The sequence below is a fragment of the Melanerpes formicivorus genome, unplaced genomic scaffold (genome assembly GCF_026170545.1).
Source record: "Melanerpes formicivorus ecotype bairdi unplaced genomic scaffold, bMelFor1.0.p_v2 SCAF_2, whole genome shotgun sequence".
Lineage (NCBI taxonomy): Eukaryota > Metazoa > Chordata > Aves > Piciformes > Picidae > Melanerpes > Melanerpes formicivorus.
The window spans coordinates 44,079,855-44,098,442 of NW_027142354.1; positions in this window are offsets into that span (position 1 = coordinate 44,079,855).

Below are 18,588 nucleotides of genomic sequence, written 5' to 3' on the forward strand. Positions count from 1 at the left end.
TTCGAATTTCCAGCCCATTTAGTCTCATCCAACAAACAACAAGAATATTTTCTTCATTATCTCCAATTAATGTAAATGTCAAATGTTTGAATATATTATCACACCGATAATTCAGTACATTGGCTCATCTGTGGAGTATTTGCATTAAAGTGACAACTAAAACAACAACAACAAAAAAAGCAATCCAGACCAAATGTTCTTATCTGTTTTCTTACTGTTTTAAAGATGTTGAACATGTTGCTGTGAGATCTCCTTTTTGTCTCTGGTAAAAAGTTTCTTAAAGCCTTTGAGTTTCCCATCATTGTTACCTAGTCTTTTTAAAAATGTAGTAATCATATTGTATTAATCTTTAAACAAGGTTTATTAGCTATCCAGTGTCTGTTCTGTAACTGCATACAACATGTAAAAATTTAGTTGACAGATACTAATCTCTAATGGAGCTGTTCAGAGGATGGAAGACTGCGTTATACATCTGTAAAAAAATAACATGATCCTGTAGGATTGAGAAAAAGAAATACCAGATTATCTTGCAGTAGCTCTTTCTTCTTTGAATTGTAATTTTGCTTATTTTTTTTTACTTAGTCTGTGCCTGATTCCTCAGTTGTAATATGAAAGTGAATACAGACATAAGCTTATTTACAAGGAGCTGTGTAGATGCATCAGCTGACATTGTGGCTGGATGAGCTGGACAGTACTGCTCACAAGAGAACAGTGCTAGGATGTTCTGTACTTAGCTAGCAGAGCACACTTTGGTCACTAGAAACAACAAAAGTTTATTGCAGTTATATGCTAATTACTTGGCACTTCTAAAAGTTCTTATTTGTTTCAACTGGTAGAACACTTGCTTTGATCCTTATCAAGATTTGGGAACAATTTTCTTCATATAATGGTCAATTATTTTCCTTAATTTTTTTAATTTTTATTTTTAAGTGTAGATAATTTCAAATGTCACTTTCTCATTGTATGCACTGTCTCATCATCACAAAGTCTGCATGGAAGAAATCATATGGTGAGGTCATTAAACATTTTCCTCTAAGTTTTTTATATGATCAAAATGCGCTGTCTTGAGAATATTTGACGTTTTGAGCAAGCTGTTAATACTTATGCAGTTTTCCATGGAAAGTCACTTGGTGTTGGCAGGAATATCCAATTGTATTTCCCATCTTTCCTTCCTCCTCTTCACTTGTAAGAACTAAATGTTGATAGCGTTTCACAGAGAAGTTACCCTTCGTGCTGGTCAGCTGTGGCTTTAGTGGAAGTGGTGCCTGTATGTGTACAGTGTATCAAAACTGTGATGTACAATCCCATCCATATCTGTTTTAACAAAATTCCTATACAAGTCTCCTTTAGATAAGAGAATGGGGGACAGCTGATTTTGGACCAGGACCAGGTAATGATCTGTCAAGATATAAAGTAGCTGGCAGAATTAACATATGCAATAGAAGATGAAAATTAATGGTGGCTGGGGTGGGAGGAGAGGGGAGGATTCTTAGGAAGAACATGCTTGAATTTATCCCATTTCTATATCTGAGGTCACAGGGGACTGTTTTGTGTGGTAAAGCATTAGTGCTTCACGATCACACAGACATTTTAATCCCAGCCAGGTTTGTGCTATTGAAGAGGAAAACATACAGCCTATGAATTTGCAGAAAAAAATAAAAGATGATGTTACAAACTGTGTTCATGCAGGCTAAGAGACCTTTCAAATAAGTTCATAGTAAACTGTTCATAGTGAAAATGTTGATAATAGCTGAAACATGCTGTGTAAAAATATGCAACTAAAAAAATGGGCTCAAGGTGTGAGAAGATCAAGCAGCCTATTATATAATTTATAAACCAGTTCTCATCAAAAGATAGCAGTATACAATCATACATAGTGTCATTAGGTGTGTAATGTATGGAAGATAATAAACTCAAGTTGAAAGGGAAAGAAGTTTAGGTACAGTAGGCAAAATCAGAGGTGTCACAAACAGGCAATAATAAATGCACCTGTGGATGTGAGAAAAGCTTTGTGGAACAGTGTATTTTAAGCTAGAAGACGTTGTTCTAATTGCTTCTTCTAATTTTATATAATGGTAAAATAAAAGTGTGATGAATCTTAATTTTGTACATGCAGACTATTCTAAATTGCACAGGAGGGGGGAAAAAAGCACAACCCCCCCACAACTCTCTCCTTAATTCTTCAGAATTTTTAAAATATGTTTTTCCTTGCAATTTTCGCTTTGGTGTTTCACTTTGGTGGTGCTGAAGTCTTGGCTTCTAACATGCATAACTCAAGTCACTGCTGTATCAGGCACAGCCACAGTCTCTCTCCTTGTCTTCACTGCTGGGGAGGTGGGGGCACAAATGCATGTAAGCCTGCTGCCCTGCTACCCTTTGCTGTCACCGTATCTTGAGGTGCTTTATGGAATGAGTTATTTTATGACAGGAAAAGCAAAAATGCTTCCATTTCATGGTTGTTTTCAGTCACTCTTTTTATGTTCTATCCCTTTTATCCACGCTCTTCTGTGTCACTATCTTGGCAGTTGTACTGCTTTGGGTCAGGCAAGCATCTCAAGAGACTGCAGTTCAAGTGTGCCCAAAAAAGAGGAAAAATGGGTCTTTTTAATATGAGTGAGAACTATTCCTTTTTCTTTCCTTTTTCTTTCCGCCTAACTTAATATAAACTTTTAATCCAGGACATTACATGATTCAGTTTCAAGTTTCAGTGGGATTTTTTTTTTCCCCCTCAGAACAAATTAACCTGTCCCAAGATGAAAGCCATTCACTATTCCCAGATTCTCTGTTGGTTCTCAATGTTCCAATGATTTTTCTCAGATTTTTTTGGCAGTCAAGGACATGTGTGAATAATTGGTAATTAAAGGAAAAAGATTGCAGTGAGTAATGGGAATGACATGTCTTCTCATTTCATTCAGGGACTGTATCATAAAGAATATATTTAACTAGAGCTTTCAGAGCACTCTTATATACACCAAACAAGTTAATGCATTTTCCCCACAGTCATTGTAATAAACTTTTTTCAATGGGTTGAATGAACAGTCCTGACTACATCATAGCTGTCACATCCTTCCATAGACAGTAATGTAAATTTTGGGAATTTGTAGCTCAGAATTCACCCTGTATAATTCAAATCCAGTAGACAGCAAAACTTCAACACATAGTAATTCCCTGCAATTATGGACTTGTCTTTTCAATTATGTCTTTACATCTCATCAATGAGTGGGTTCAATTACTTTTGATAAGTTATAGCGCAACAGAGAAATACAGATAAGGGAAATTAATGAACACATTTGAAAATATGTTCATCTCACAAATTGGTTGTGTTTATAATGTACTTTTCCAATGGGGATCTTGGGAAAAAAAAAACCACAAAACAAAACAAAAAAACCCAACCACCCAACACAACAAACCACAAACACTTAACAAGAATAGGGAAAACCAAACATACTTGAAAAGTACTTTCTGTACTTTCCATAGAAGAAATAGCAAGGAGTGTATAACTCCAGTGTTTTTTAAGTAATTGATGAAGAACATTTTTCCTGGCAATTACTTTTAATGTCTGTATCTTGGTGGATAATAATATTTGAGCCTCAGGCCAAGTAATCATATCTTCTGCTGTCTGCATTAGAAATAATGTTTAGATACATGTGGCTTATTCTATAGGCCTTGTTCTCATTGCAACGTTCTGCATCACAGCAAAAATATATTTGAATAAGTGGGGGAGGGGTGTGTTTTCATATTTTGGAGTAACTATACCTTAGTATGTGTAGAGAGATATAAACTAATCAGGTGGTTGTATCTGGTGCTAAAGGGCAACAGAGGTGTGCCTGAGTGGAGGCAGATAAGCTTGTGCAGCCTTAGAATTTTTAAAGCCACTGTGTTTTGGGCTGCCTTTTTTTTTTTCTTAATATTAGAAAATTATTTCTAGCCTGTCCCTGAAAAATGCTGTGATGAGATCACAGGCAGCAGGAAGCTCAAATCTGAGCTGAAAAGCAAAAAGATGGTACAATTTGCTACAAAGTGTTTTAACTTTTTGTGTGTGTGCTGCTGGCTGAATGTTTTAGAGAAAGAGTAAGAACCTCAACGGTGCATTTCTACAGCTCTGTACTGCATAACAAGGCTTCCAAGCAATCCATTCAGTAGCCCCTCCAAATTAGGACTGCTTTAAGGATGCAACCTGTCCCAGCGATCACTCCAGCACATGAGAGCAGTCAAGAAGTAATAAGCTTCTGCCATTCATGGTCACTGATTTACAACCTTGGAAATAACATAAAGGATAAACGAAATCTGCCTTTTTAGGTATCATCATAATAATAAGATGGTCACTTTGCTTAATGTCAGTATGTGTGCTTCTGATATCTGCAACATCTTCCAGGAGACGTAAGATTAGATATACAGATGGACAACCATTAGTCACTTGGGTTTTTCAAAGCACATTTTCTTTTTTCATTTGCTGTAACTTAGCATGCAAGCATGCATGGTTATGCATGTCTGCATACATAATATGGACAGGTGAGTCCTCCTTCTCTGCTCCTAAAATCTGTACCCAGTGGTTTGTTTATATAGCTGACAAAACATTGTGAAGTTAAAAGGTTTGCAATATCTAACAGTTGTGAGTTGTGGGCCGTTAACCTATAACACTGTGTGCATACTCTAAAAAAAACCTCACACATTACCAGAGCCAACAGTGTTTAGTTCTTCTGTGTTTTGGGGGGCTTTGGGAAGACTATAAATGAAGAGTTAATTGAACAACAACAAAAAAAACATATCAGGACAATCCCACAACCCATTTTTTATAATTGTTTCTTCTCTTAAGAGAACATTGCTTCTCTCGCAGATGGTCAGAGTGATGCATTTGGGGAAATCAGCTAAACTTGGCTTTCTTCCTGGTCTCTCTGCTTAGTAACTGCAGCATTTAACCCCAGCAGTATTATTTAGCTTTGCTCCAGATACCATTTTAATCAACAATACTAGGCTTCGCAGTTGGAAAACTCCTTTTAAGGCTGCTAAACACAATTTTGATTTTTAGTGGTTTAGACTTACAGAAGCAAACTCTGCCAAAGTAAAGTTTGCTTTCTTTCATATCACTTGATAAAGGGATTCTTGATCTACGAGTTGTAGAACAGTGTAATGAGTCATGGAAATGCCACATTATTGAGAAATTATCTTCTAATAATGAAATCAGTGGTGTGAAAGGGAAAAAAAAAAATAAAGATTTGCTCTTAACTCATACATAGGAAGAAAGATGCATTGAAAAGTCGAAATGCTCATGTAGAAGGTTGGCCATCTGACTGCTAGGCTGAGTTCCCTTTCTGAGACTAAAATCCAGGACTCAGTCTCCCTATGTTTTAGTACTTTCTGCTCATAATAGTATTTTCATATCAAATGAAACTTGAACATGCAGAAATGGTAAGGTACCGTAGCACTCAAAGAGTGGGATTGTGTGAGTATAGCTTAATACTCCATACGTGTCTGTGTGGCTGCAGTGGGGAAATAGAAGTTGTACATGATTGGGGGTACCTGTTCTCTGTTCTGAGGTAAGGTGATACTCCTCAGGCAGAAGCATCTCAGTGGTCAAAGGCTGGGGGTAGGGGACTCAGAGCGAGTGGGGAAACACCCGTGTAGTTCCTAGCAAGTTGCCAGTTAGGCAGAACAAAGGAGCATATTTATAATATGTTTTTCACTCTCTTCAATGTTTGCGGGGGCTCAGGGCTTCCATAAGTGCTGTAAAAGCCCCATTTTCAAAGTAGTATGAAACTGTAACTGGAAAAACATTGTTTGGTGCCAAAAGCTTATTCAGTAGAAGCTGAGGTCTTGTAAGGTGGATGGAAAACCATCCAGTCATTTTTCTTGGGAAGACCTTCTTTCTCTTCGAAAGAGCTGCTTTCTGACCTATGATTTGAGATTTAATCCCAATGCTATTCTGTACCTTGATGGCAATGTTTCTTCAGAAAGAAACTTGCTCTTTCCTGCTTCTATGGAGATTATTCCTATTCTTGCTGGTCCCAGGTGAGCTGGTCTTTCATGCCGAAGGATGCACTGGTTTTGGCTCCAAGCCCAGCATTCCAGTACATCTCTCTTAATGGAATTGAATTTTTCTGGCTCTTTCTCTTTGCCATCTGTCCCTTAGTCCAAGAAAAAGAATATTTTTATGATAAACACAAGCAGGCCAGCCCTCCTCTTGCACAGGTAGATATTTCATTTGCTTCTAACTTTGCTTCTTGTCCATGGAGATGACATTATGCTAGTTCTGATACTGTCACACTGCAACACAGTGAAAGGCAGAAAAATATTTGAGCAATAACTGGTTCAGAAATTGTTGTGGGTTTCTTTTAAAGAAAGATTTTCTTAGATAAAATTATGTTTACCTTTTGGAAAACATAAATATAGTGGGGTTTAAGTGCTAAGAATTCAGCTGTTTGAAAGAAATGCACTTTTTTACCAACCAGTTGAATTACCTACCTCATAATACTCAAGCAACTGCCAGGTGCAGTTAGGGCTACTTGTATTCTTCAAGTGTCTTTCAACACACCCATCCGTTTTCCAGAAAATGAAAAATCCTATTTCCTCTCAGAACTGGGTTCCTTTCTGAACGCTTCAAAACGTGGACAGGTCTCCTTTACCAGCACAGGTTGAAGCAACCTTTCCCACATGCCACATGTTATCGCTCTCTGACAGTTGACAGCAGAGCTTTTTATGTTTGTTCTCTTTAATCTATTTGAGTACAAAGATCTGGTTTAGTTAAAGTGAGCTCTTTTAAACTGCTTAAAGTAACCTGTGTGTTACAGATTAAGAGGTTATGGAACACAGACAAACAGTTCTCTGGCAAATATGAGGCAGAGTTACTCTGATCTGGAGTGGCAAGGCAAGTGTCTGTCCCACTGGAAAAACTGCTTGCAAAACTGCTCATCTGTTAGCACCTCTACTGGCAATTATCCAATAGTTACTGAGGGAAAAGGAAGTTTATTTAGAAAGCCAAGTCTGTTGTGGATAAAAAAAATCTTAGGTGTAATTGTCCAGCAGCAGAAGTAATTCAATATAGTTATAGTATAAAGTAAGTTTGTGCAGAATGCATACATAAATAATGATAAAGGAAACAAATGTTTCAAAGTCTGGTCTAATGGATTTAAAGTGCCTTACTGTAGACACAATCCTGAAATTATACATTTCATAATTTATTTCAGAGTAGCTGTAATGTATTAATACAGGAAATTTTGTCATTTGTTCATGATGAATAATTCTGTTTGCTTCTAATTTTCAGATCTGTTGAGAAAAAAAGAACAATTCTATCAAGCAATTGCTTTTATACAATTATAATAATAGTGCCTAGTGTGAACTTTCCAAAGGCCAGTATGATGTCATTATTACCTGTCTAGAGTACTCGCTCAGCTATCGCACAATCATGCAATGGCTTGAATTGGAAGGGACCTTTATAGATGCTGTGCTTTCAACCATGGGCAGGGACACTTTCCACTACAACAGGTTGCTCAAAGCCTCATCCAGCATCAACAACTTCTCTGGGAAATCCATTCCAGTGTCTCGCCACTCTCATAGTAGATAATTTCTCTCTGTGTCCAATCTAAATCGACTCTGCTCTGGTTTAAAACACTGCCCCTTGACACAGCACCACAGGGCCTTATAAACAGTTCTCCAGAACCTGCTTCTGGCCCTACCAGATAGGCTCCTTGTCCTCCATCTGCAGAGCCATGAATCAGTTCTATGGGGTCATCTTGGACTTTGATGGAGTTTCCTTCCTTCTGCTAGTTGTAGTGCTTGCAGTTTGCCATTTGCTACCCTTGCTGGCTTTCCCTGATTCTGGCTGTGCTGGTGGGGAAGCTTGGGGCTGTTTGGCAACAGGCTCTGGGTTCAGTGTAGTTTGCGCTTGAATCCAGTTGTCTGTCTCCATTTCTGCTTCACAGTATCACTAAGGTTGGAAGAGACCTCAAAGATCATCGAGTCCAACCTGCTTCCTTTATACTGCACAATCTTTTGACTGTTTCCTGCAGCTCAGCCACCTGCTGCAGGAGGTCCTCCACCTGAGGACACCTTTTGCAGGCAAGTTTGCCCTGCATCTCCACCCCAGGAGAGAAGGGTCGACGCACTGCCCACAGCTCAAGGTCTACATAGGTCTGCTTTTATCTCTGGTAGCTCCGTCTGGGTGGAAGCACTGCTTCTCACCGGGGTGGTCTTGCTGCCGAGACTGCAACCCTTAATCACCGTTGAGTACTCCCCACACGGTCTGTCTGACCTGCACAGTTTAGACCACACCCTTCCTTCCCGCACGCCCCTGTCGCGTACAACGTCGCTCCGCGCTCTATTACCGTGCCCTGTTCTGGAAGCTCCGGGCTGCCGGTGCTCCCTGCGGGTGTCCAGACAGCCCGCGCTGGGTCCTAGCGCTGCCGCATCAGCCGCTTATGCTGCCGGGTCCTTCCTCAGGTTGTGCTCGCCAACTTCTGCCTCCCTGCGCCAGAAAAGTCCCGTGCTTGCTGCGGTCTGGCTTTGATTCTTTCCCCGCGACGCTACCCTTGCCTCTTCCCAAGATTTTTGTCTCGACCGCTCCGAAACGGTGACTTTTGTTTTTACTGGGAGCCCACTTGACAAATTACAGTAGACCACGTCTTGCTTCTCTTTCTTTGGCAGTGCTTTCCTCGCCACACATCTATTTAGTTGTGTTTAAGAACTAGTTGCTTCTTTATCTCCTTTTAGCCCCGGATGAAAAACTATTAATTCACGGGATAAGCTGTTGTTGGTACAGAGAGGTTTCTGCCAGTTCCTCATATGTACTCTGGCACAGGATTCCACTCACTGGACGGAATTACAGTTTTCTGTATGCAAGCACTCTAGGATCACCGTCAATTTCTCCTTATGTCCAAAACAGTGTGAAGAGGTTGCCCAGTGGGAGAATGTACTGCTACAGAAAGAGGCTGCAGCTCCGTTACAGAGGCCTGTCACCTGTTGCCCTGATGCGGAAGAGAGTTCTGGTATTAGTGAGTCAGCTGTCACAGGTGTTAGAAGCTTTTGAGACAGTAGTAACTGTCTTCCTTCTTGATGGTGAACTTCAAATGTGCCTGACCCATTTAGATTGAGCCCGTTCCTGACTTAAATCTATGGTGCCAGTTGGAGAAAGATTACTGTAGACAGATTTGAATGTTGAGTCACTCAGCATCCGTCTTGTGTTGATAGTGCAAGACACACAGAGACAAAGAGAAGTTATCTCAGCTTTATGTAGCATAAGCGAAGTAAGTACAACACAGATGTAGGAACTGCTTGTAAATACTTTCAGATACAATTTGCTTTCTGTGTAAGTAGCTAATACAGCTCTTACTGAGGTTTAAGCACTCAGGAGGAGGTTTGTGAAACCTCAGTAAGAGGTTTGTGGAGGTTTGAAAGGAAAGACCAGGATTTTCAATGAAGTATTTTATAGGTTTTTTTGGCAGTTCTCTGTTGTCATGCTTTTCATTCTAAAGAAAACCCAGCTTCTTCATCAACAGCAAAGCTCTTCTATATTGCGCTAGAGACAGAGTTTTATTTGAGAAATCTGTCATTTGGAGACACCTTTCCATAAAGATGAAATCATCCTCAGCTATGACTTTTATGTTATCTGTCAGGTACCTTAAGAGCTTGAAAAAATGGCATAGCACTGGCATTGCTACTTAGAAATACTGTAAGATAACTAGGCAGTCCTGTAGGCTATTTTGGAACAAAAATTTTCTGTGTGCCAACTCCTGCCACAGCTGTTAATATTTTCAATCTTTATAATTTATTTTTTTTCCTTCTCCCACTGGACTTTAAGTAATGTGCTTCTGCTTCTCTGCTGCACCCTCAAATTAAACCCAGTAAGGTAAAAAGCACATTAGATTTTTAAATGTTCTGCTGTGCTTGCTAGATTTACTCTGCTCTGATCAGAGAGCAAACGTGTTGATGCTAACTGTCTTGGCAGGCTTTTCTCAGCCAGGTGTGATTACACATGGATTTAAATTTTCTTTGCCTTCTGGAAGAATGTGCCTGGCCAGTATTAAATTGAAATAGGAGGCCCTCAATCATATGAAAAATTTCAGTCCCTTCCATTTTGATACATTTGTGTGCAAGATGAAAATAAAATACCTTTTTAAAGAAACAGGCATTACTCTGTTTTAAGATGCAACTGCCTTTCTAAGTATATGTAAAAAGGGATGTAACTACGGGGAAACACATCTGAAACTAGTGTGCATGATTATTGTACATCCTAAAGCATAAAATGTTGATTTTTAAAGGAATTAACCAGGTATACATTCAAGACAGGCAATTTCTATGTAATTCTCATCTCATATGAATCCACATCCCATCTGTTTCCTGTTTTCTTACAGCTGTCTTCATTTCTTGCTATTTGTACCAAGGAGACCTGGAACCCACCATTCCAGTAGTCCTTACTCACCTGAGTAATCCACTTGGAGACATAAAAAAAAAATTGAAGGATTTAGCTTTTACACTTTGGCTGCTGAGAACAGCTTTTGGGGTTTGGGGTTTGAGGTTGAGAACACTTTTCCAAATATGAAAAGCTACGCTTAAAAAGTTACTGTGAATAAGGTTTCTTTTTCCAAGTATGTTGTCTTTGTGGCGTCTCACTGAAGTTACAAGGATTTCCTTTTTCGCTTTTATCAGCACATAGTGCAGTTAAGGATTCAGCACAAATAAAGAGATTGTGGCATGACAGTGGTTTTTAATTTACTAAAATATTCTAAACTTGAACTTTTAAAAATAGTGCTATCATTTTCAGATATTTAAGGGGATAAGTACCTAGCCAGGATTTAGAGTAAGGTTGATTGAGGAAGCAAATCTACTTTCTGAATGTCTACAAAGAATATCAAACGAGAAATTCAGTATCAAAAACATCAAAGACAATAATGCAGTTGCTTTCATCTCCAATGTGTGCTTGCACTTCAAAGAAAAGCAAAATGCTCACCCTTCCGCCAGTACCCCCGAAGGAGGATGAGCCTATGGTTGAAGATAAGTCTCCATCACTTCTTTGAGAGAGAACAGGGGAAATATAAATAAAAATTTGCACAGAAGAAAGCAGCTTAGCACTATTTCTTTCACTGCAATGGCTACATAACAGAACATTCCCTGCACTAAAGGATCCTCTTGTTTTATTAAGATAGGCAAGTAGCCCTCACAGTCTGCTGTTCACTCAAATTTTATTTCCTTCGTTTATCTCTGAAATCTAAGGATCAGACAGTGTTCTCTGAGGCAAAGTAATGCCCTTCATGCTAATTAACACTTTTGAAAAATTGCTGATTATACACATTTGAACAAGTACTTTTGCTCACTCCTGTTCTAGTGTACTACTTACCTTGCATTTGATGTTATTAGATTTAATTCTGTAAAGTCATTTTGCATTAACATTTGTCAGGGACATATTCAGCTCTCTGTTGATGTGTGCAGAAGGAGAGGGGTAAATCAACCTGTAATGCCTGTCTAAAGTTTGCTGTGAAAACAGAAAATTATAAGGCTGACCGTGCTGTAGAAAATCATGCATGTAATGATTCCCTAGATTTAGGTACCTGATTCATCTCTCTTGGTTGCCAGTCAAAAATCCAGTTGGAAAACAATCCCCAGAAATTAACAATGAAAACAAAATCATGACTCTTCCCTTCTGTTCTTATTTTGGGGAATGTTTTCAGGCAAAGTTTATTACTAAAAATGCAAAGTAATAGGGAGAGCATGAAAATTTCATAACTTTTATTACTTTGAGTGAGAGCAGGTTTAAAATGGTTGTTGAAATGAGACTAAATCCAGTTTTGACTTTTCCTCTATGCTGCTTTAGCTCAGTTTCAAAGCTATCACTGATCAGGAAGCTTTACAGGCACAGTGTTTGCAAATCCTTACTGATGAGCAGTAACAAGATTTAAAAATGAAACCTGAATAGAACAAATTTGCTCAGTCAGCTTCCTAAATTTAGTTGTTTAACCATCTACAGGCTAGATTTATTTTTGTCTATCAGATCTAAACCCTACACAAATAAGAAAGTCAGAGCCTAGTGAATATCATCACATAAAATAATTATTCATGCATTTGCAGTTTCTTTCATAAGGTACTATCAGATGCAGAAGGTTGCTTTTAAATAAGGGAATAGAAATAGGAATAGAAATATTTGGAAGTCACTTTAAGAGGGAAATGGATATTTGGCCTGTGTTCCTCACCTTTCTATGGCAATGAAGAGACAAGAAATTTAATCATTAGGCATTAATATTTCCTGTGCAGAATGTCCATGGCCTGAACTGAAACCTTGCAATCTGCTTGCCAGAGCAATGAGTCAAGCTACAAACAAGGTGACAGTTTTCATGGCTGAGTTACAGTAGTAAACAGGCCTTTAAGCACAGAAGGTCTTCTGTGTGTTGCTACCAGATTTAAGTATTTTGGCAATGAAGAATTGTTTGGGTTCCACCCCCCCACCCCCGCCCTCCCCTCGAGATCATTCCTCAGTTGGGGGTCCAGGAAATTTATAGTTTAAAGTACCAAATCATTCACCTAGTGGTGGAGCCATTTCTGAAACAATGGTGAGCACTTGCACAATCTTGATACAAACTTTTTTAATAGTGCTGACAATTTTTGTTGGGCACTCTTGGTGTAGCCTGAATGCACAGATACAGTTAATATTAATCAGTATTTCTCATGAGGTGAACCATAATGACCAATACTCATGATGGCATAATTTCAAGCAACAATTTTTAATGTTCTTCTGTGACTGTGTGGACCTGTTTGTTTTCCAAGAGACAGGAACATAGTTTCCTTTTCAACAAAACTACTGCTGATGGGCATTTGCATTCCATCCAGAAGGAACTAGAAGTGATTGATTCACTTTTCCAGTCTGTGATTTATTTATTTATTTATAATTTTTTTTTCCACTCTACTGCAGAGGTGAGATTATGGAATGGTTTATATACAGCAGTTTTACATCATTATAATTCAGATTGTATTCTAGTTGGGGTATTATGAGGTTATACAACACTAGGAATCAGGTGTAGTTAGTTGAAGAATTATCATGAGACTGACGTATTTGGAAACAGCAGGGCCATCAAGAAGGGCATTGAATGGTGAGCAGCAACAGAAATTTAATGATGCTTGTTAAGCTGTTGTAACCAGTTCAAGTGTGATCTTTTAAGAGCAAGTTTCTTACAGCTGCAATATGGTGCTGTTAGGTTGTTTGTCTGAGATTGTTCTGAATGGATTGAAATCAAGGACCATCCTGTTTATATCCTTACTCACAATGGTCTAAATTTCTTTTACATCTTGTGAACTAGTTCCTTGTAAGAGTTATTTTGGTAGGAACCTAGAATTTTTGCAGGTCATTGATCTCATTGCTATTCCAGTATTTATAGATATGTGTGTGTGTCCACACGTGCCTGTGTGTATAGATATAAATACATCTTATAGGTGTATATTAGCTATGCATATATCCAAGGATTTAATACACCTGTAATTAAATACTCATATAGGTGTGTGTATATATTGCATTATATCATATATATGCTTGTACTGCTTACAGTTTCAGCTTTCTGCAAGGGTAGACAAAATAGCTGAGTTTTTCCTTTAGAGGTTTTTTTCTTCCCTGATACGTGTATATACTTTTCTGGATAGGCTTTCTGAAACGTAATGACATAGTTATGGCATGCTTCCATCATGTCTGGAGCAAATTTATGACAGTCTGTCAAGTCTACCCTCAGTATATTAAACTTTCCAAAGCAGAAGGTTTTTATTTTTTGTGACAGAGGAATACAAATTTACTGTCCCAGGAAGCAGAGATTTTAATTATTTTTTTTTAAGACTAGTCAAAATCTGCTGATTTTTCTCTTCAAAAGGAAGAGCTTTTGATACTTGTAAAATATGTGCTCAGTGAATACATATGTGTATTTGCAAAACACATGCAGTGAAAAGCATTCCCTTTGCTAGAAAAGATTATGTAGCCTGTGTAATGCCCTTTGCTAGAAGAGATTAAGTAGCCTGTGTATCTTATCCAGAAACACATACATTTCAACAAGTCTGAAGTCGGCCACACAGGCGCAAATGGGCGTAGAATTGCTGGCTGAACCCGGAGTTTTCAGAGGTGTCAGCTGTCCCTCAGCAGGCATGCTATTCCAGAACTCTGGTAAGTGTAGGTCAGAGATGCTGATCAGCTTTCTCGGCTGTGTTGAGTATCTAGTTAGAGAAAAAAGCAGGTAAACACACATCAATGTTGAGAAACCTCTGCTTTCTTGGAAAATGGTGCAATGGTGAAAGAGATTGTTGTGGAGACACTCACAGAGTAGACAGCAACAGCCACCTGAAAAATGTGGATTTATTGCAATTAGTCTGCATTCCCTCCAACACAATAAAATTACAGGTTCAGATGTTGGTTGTCAAAGTCCTGCTGCACAAATTATCAAGAGAGAGGATGAACCAAAATGTGCACACGCTCCGAAAAGGAAAAAGTTCCCCACAGGTACACGACATAAAAATACTCACCAAATGCGGGGATGAGGACTCCTTAGATGAGGTCCCAGTCTAAGGGGAGAGGATCCAACTGCCAGATTGCTTGCAGTGTGGAGACCCAGCAACTGTATCTTCATTTCAGGACTCTTACACCCTGTCAAGGGTGCACTGTGCCCAGAGGTGTAAGTTAATGTCTGGGGGCATCAAGCTGATCTTTATCAGCTCTTAGCGAGCTTCAGCTCTTTTTTGTCAGGACCTCTGCATTTATCAGAGTGATTATACCTGCCACAGAGAGAGACTAAATACAAATGTCTTTAATTCTGCTTTCTGAAAACAAAATTCCATGTCAAGTTCAGATTTTTTAGTTATGTGGAAGCTGTCTCTACTACTGACCGTGAAACGTTCTTTGCTCAGTATCTGAAGAACTACATTAAGAAAATCCGATGGAAGAGGCAAGATTAAAGATGTTAGATTTACCGGTTTTATTTTCTGTTAAAGTGCTTTGGAGTGACCTTATATTTTGCACCCTTTCTATATGTCAGTGTGCAGGAGAAAGTGCACCACTTCAAACATAAATTTAAATGTATTGGTTTTCAGTGAGTAGTTTGCACGTGCAGCAGGTGAAAACCCTAGCAGATATCTTCACGTAATGCAAAATCTTTAGGTTGTGGTTTGGAAAGCAAATGTAGAATTTCACTCATTTCCTCAGCTAGTGTCACAACCATTATATTATTTAAAAATCTTATTTTTTGTCTATGAATGTTGAGTTGCTCTGGCCATTTAATAGCGCAAAATAGACGAAACCCTTTAAGGATTTGCTGGCTGGCACAAAAGCTGTTATTGGGGGGGGGGGGGGTTTGGTGGTGTGTTTTGTTTCTTTTTTTTTTTTTTTTAAAGTTATTATCTTGAAAATGTTATGCTTGCAATATTTAAGAAATATTGTTATGCTTGCAATAATTAAGAAAATTAAATGAGTCACAGAGCTGTAACAATTGGGTAGTATGGTTTCACAGGAAATAAAGAGTTTCCAATAGTAAATGTTCATATTGTGGCATGAAGAAATTGGTCTTAAGAGCAGCGTATCTTCTAGTGGAATTAGTTCAAAACAATATGCTTTGGATCTGATGTCTAGTTCCTTGTTGTTATTCACAGATAGAAGTCGCTGGGGCTTTTTCTCCTGATCGAGAGACAGGGCTTGTGCCAAATCTTTTAGACAATCGGGTCCCTTGGTCTGATGAGGCATTTCTTTTAGCTCTGTAGCAAATACAGTCTCCAGACTAACGCCAAGTCCTTGTCTAAAATAAATAAAGATGAAAATTCCTGTTGATTCCATGTATGCTTCATAATTATGATTCCATTTTAGGAATTTTTCCATTGCTCTGACAGAGACCGACACAAGTCCCTTAGCACTTTTGCCCTATGCCTAAGTAAACAAATTTAAACTATTATGACTTCATTATGTGCTTTTACGTAAGTGTTCATGATTGCTTGAAATAGAAGGGTAAGGTCAGAAAAAAATTACAATGGCTTACCTTCTTAGTTTAGATTTATTTTTTTTTTTCAGTAAAATCCAGTGTAATTGCTTAATCTTTTGTTCTACCTATCTCCTACATTCATTACCTGTAGCACCTGCAGTATGCGCCATGGTGTCTGCTGTAATAAACAGCCCTGTAGAGTATGAGGTTAAATTAATTTATTCTTGTACACTTGGTCTTTGTGAGACTAATTGTGTGGGCCACGGTCTTCCTTCCTCAGGGAACCCAGGCTGAAAATGTCTTTCTTCTGAGCCCTTTGAAATGCCCAGTACACAACTCTGGTTTTTATTAACATTTCCACGAACAAGGCATTGCCATATAGAAGTTAGTCAAACTTGGACAAGATCATCAAGTCCAAACTCCTTGCCAAAGCAGAATCACCTAGGGCAACTCACACGGGAACGCATCAAGACAGGTTTTTTTCAGTCTTCAGAGGAGGAGACTCCACAACCTCTGTTGTCCACCTCTGTGGACAGCCTTTTCCAGTACTCTGAGAATTTTACACAGCTGTACCTTGAAAGAGCAATATTTTCCAGCTCACGTCATATAAACTAAGAAGGCAAGCTAAACACGTGCAGTTTAGGGTTAGGTGTGTTAGATATTACACAAATGTGCAAAAGATAGCAAAATAGATTTGCAAAATTAACTTTGGAATTATCCATCTTATGTATATACATATAATTACGCATATATTTACTGTAGCCATAAAGCCTAGCATGAAAATGTGTTCCACATGTAACCTTAAGTCAGATTATCCTTTGCAGTGGAACACAAAACGTTGTATTTGATTGTCTTTAAAAGTGTATTCCTTCCTGTTTAAGTAATCCCTTGACCCTGCATGAATGGCTGCATGTTAATCTTTAAATGTGTTTAAATGTCAGTTATCCGGCATTAGAAGAAACATCATTAATGCCAGATATTAAGCAATTATCATGGAAGGGAAAATGAGCATATTTCTACATTTATTTATGATTAACTTGCAATCTTGTTTGATTTTGTGTGTATTAAAGCATGAATTAAAATAGTTGACAAGTACTCTGAGCATCCATTTGTTAATGGACAGAGCAAACAGAACCTATCACTTTTATTTTTAAAATATATAATTATAGTGAATGATATGACACTTATGAAGCTGAGAGACTGATCTAGAGTAGACTTACCCTTGGGTAATTTATTGTCTGCAGTGCAGCTCTCCATTGCATGTTCTGCGCTCATCCTGTGATCCGAGCTAATGGACATAATGTGGATAGCCCGAGCAGTGCATGTGTGCAATGGCTAAGAGCACTGCTGCATACATCTGTGCTCTGTGGTACAGACATCAGGAAAGGTTTATCATGATGCTTTCAAAGTACTTATGTCCTCATCTGTATGTAATTTTTGCTGCTCCTGTTAAACCAACTTACCTTTCTAGTGTGAGCTAGTATTTCAGAGTTATTTGTTGTCATACCAGAAAATGGCAAGAAGAGAATTAGCTAAAAAGCAATGGCAACATTAGCTTGCCTTTCAGTTACTCATGCAATGCAACAGATTTTAACATCATGAATGATTTTCAGTTGCTGGTAGCCTTGCCACATCAGATGTGTGACAAGATTTCTTGACCATTTGTTTTGGTGCGTGAATGGAACTAAGGACTTTTGGAAATGTGAGCCTTAACTTCTTTGTGTGCAAAGTTAATTATGTCCTTTTTTTTTCTTTTGTTAATCCTTAGTTTCTTCAATTACAGTTGCACTATGATAGCATGCTAATGTGGGGCTTAGACTCACACATAGTCCTCAGTCAGTGCTTTCCATCTGAAGTCCTCATAGTACTCCGCAGAAGAGGTCAGCGCTTTGATCCCAGGGGGGAAGGAGAAACTGTAATTGTGCAGGCAGCTTAGCCAATCTAATTAATCACTGCTGCCTACTGTGGATCTCATGTTCCCACCCTTCTTCCAGCCCCTGCTCTCTTGTGCCAGGTTTAACAGGAGGAGTAGGAAATTGCTTGTTTGATACTGGGGTGATGTGAGCTGACTTTGGCTTTGCAACAACAGGGGACAGACACAGAGTGCTGGGGCTGGGGAAGGCGGGCCGGGAATGCTACAGTCAAGAGCCCAGAGACTTTTACATCAGTAAAATGCCTTGGGCTCACATGACAATATTGAATTATGTAAAATTTCCAGTAACTTTTTCAAGTTTAAAGTCTACACACTCATACAATGTTGAAATTTTGTGGTTATTTATTGCTTGGCATTACTTTAATAAGGAATAACTTTATTTAAAAATAAGATTTTTCTTTGCATTTTGTAGACATTTTAGGATCTAGTCATTGGTAAGGTTTGATCATTCTTTATACAGAGCCAGTAGAAATAAGTCATACAAGAAAACTGCCAAGTACAAAAGGCCTCTATTTCTGGTATTCCCAGATAGTTTTAGCAAGTTTGCCTTAGCTGAGGTTTTAATTTAGCATTAACAAAGGATTTTGTGATGTTTTATATGCTATAATCTAATATTCTGCCTGTGATTTCATTCAGAACTACTACACACTTAAATTTCAGTTTGGAAGCTAGATACCACAGGAGAATAGTCCTGGAAAAATCTAAATTATCAGTTGTGAGCTGATCTAAAAC